Raw genomic sequence first — 2,500 nt, forward strand, 5'->3', positions numbered from 1 at the left:
TGGGAAGCAAGCCCCTCAACTTATCCGCTTATCGGAAAGAGCAGGGACCTACTACCTACAGGCAGAGACAGGACAGCAAACTTATGGGCACCTGATTGTAAGTCATATCTATTCTTTGCTCGTGAAGTCTACGAAGCGAGCCTTCACTGGGGAGATAGCGACCTCTTAAACTCCACTACTACTACCTGTACTCAATCAAGTACAAGTAAAAAAAAAAAAAGAAACAATTAATATTTTTTATTTTTGGAAGCGAAGCGACCTAGTCGAGCTATTGTCAAGTTAAGCAGTTCCTCTTGTCGAGCTAGACTCTACTCGCGCTATAGTCGAGGAAAGCTCGCGCGTTATTCGTGTTAAGCTGTCGAGTTAACTAGACTCGAGGAACTAATCCTTTAGGTTTAGGCAACTCCTCCTCTCTGAGAAGAGGACACTTACTTAGTTCAGTGCAACAACAAAAGAAAGGACCCTTACCCCTCTATATCCCTTTTTTTTGGGGGGAAGATCAAACTCTTGAACTAAATCTACTACTGTTCTCACTCATTGACATAAGTAAAAGCTAAAACTTCCTTACTAAAAGAACTCGTACCGGTACTCTTGAGTTCACAACCCTAAAAACCTTAGATTGGAGTATAAACTCGATCCTACTAATTACGTAGAACCATGAGCCATCGATCGAGTGAGTTCGAGGTGGTTCATGCTTTCTATATAACTCGCTGTACGCTAAGGCAAAGGTTGTAACCATGCGTCATGCGTGCCGTAAGCGGGCTCTGGTGGGGGAACCCGTAGGAAGGGGGGGACGACCCGCCGAATTTCACATCAGAAATCGCCAGAACACAAACGAAATCTTGAATTGCGTATAGAAACAAAACGAACCACTTCTATTCTCGGAGCTGAGGTATATGAAGAATGGCTTTTTGGTCCCTTTCGTCCAGTGGTTAGGACACCGTCTTTTCATGTCGAAGACACGGGTTCGATTCCCGTAAGGGATGGCTACTCTTTCCCGGCCGCTTTCAGTTAGTGTTCATTGCTGAGTGATCGCTCGCTATCTGGCTGGAAAAGGTGGTCCGGAAGCTTTCTCTCTCCCAGCAAGCAAGACGAGATCACCACTTCTCTCAGTAATGGACTTCCTTTCATTCTTCCTTAGCCTTAGATGTCCTATCATAGATTATCGAACCTCCGACAGACTCCCCATGCATGCGTTCTTTCTCCTCCTCCCCTCAGCCATACATCTCTTTTTTTCTTTTGGCCGTTTTTGTTAGGCATTGAACCCCACCTTAGGTGCTGAGTGGTGTCCTCCCCTCCCTAATACCTAACAAAAAGTTCCGTCTATGGAGCCTAAAGCTTAAACCATGGCAGTAAGCAGTAAGTTGGCCTAGTCTCTTGCCCAGCCTTCGCCTTCTTCAGTGGCCAAGTTGAAGCGTTCCAACGGTTCTTCGGCCTACCACCTTTCTTTTTCAAGGTTGAGCTTGTTCAATTGAAGCTAATGCTATGCTGCCCTTCCCTTGTTCAAGAGAAGGCGAGGACTTTTAGCTACCGGCCCAAACAAAAGAGATTAGCCTCTTGATCGATCGATTGATTGGATTGCAGTACGAAGGGGTTTAAGAAGGAGGCATTGGAGAGAAGTAGGCATGGTGGCCAACCAAGGCAGTGAAATCGAGACAATCAATCGGAAGGAAGAGGGTTTAGTTAGGAGTCCGGGTTCCATCCTATAAGTTGAAGGAAGGGGGCAAAGGAAGTTATCTTTGCCCTTAGTCTTGGGTTCAGTGAATAGGGAAATTAGGTTAGTCTTATTCCCTAGCTGAGTGAATAGGCCGATCTCTCGTATAGTGATAACGCTTTCTCTGATAGGGGTCTATTTTATCTGACTTGACTCAGCTTGACCCTACTTGACTCAGCGGTTAGAGTATCGCTTTCATACGGCGAGAGTCATTGGTTCAAATCCAATAGTAGGTAAGGCCGAAAGCCCTGCGCCAGCATGACAGCAAGCACGGACTGGCGGAGTCAACTGAATGACCAAAGCATCGGTTGCTTCCACTTGTGGCCTTCTTCGACCGCCTTGACACCTTAATCTCAGGGAACCCCCCTCTCCTCTCTTCTTCTCTTCATGTATGTGGGCTGCCTGCCCCGTCCCGAATAGACGAACAGGAACAAGCTAAAGGCGCGAGAGAGAGTTTATACTCAATGCAACCTCCCCTCTTCCACAATTAGGTGAAGACCAGGGGGGCCGGAAACCCCAACGGTAAACCTTTCACCGCGCCACACGATTCTTTCGCGAAGCGCTCTCTCAGACGCACTCCTGCCTCCGCAAGCAAAGAGGTTTCAAAGATACCAGGCGACCAAGTGAAAGTGAACAGCCCCGAGCAAATCTTATAGAGAGCGTACCCGTTGTAGCCAAAAAAAAAGAAATGAACACATCTATAGTTGTGGACAGTAAAAAAAAGAGGTTCTTCGAAGCTGTGCTAATGGTGGTCAAGGATAAGGTACTAGTTTCAGTGGGAGACAT

This window comes from Vigna unguiculata, unplaced genomic scaffold (genome assembly GCF_037176805.1).
Source record: "Vigna unguiculata cultivar grain cowpea cultivar isolate G323 ecotype 2 unplaced genomic scaffold, ASM3717680v1 ptg000212l, whole genome shotgun sequence".
Lineage (NCBI taxonomy): Eukaryota > Viridiplantae > Streptophyta > Magnoliopsida > Fabales > Fabaceae > Vigna > Vigna unguiculata.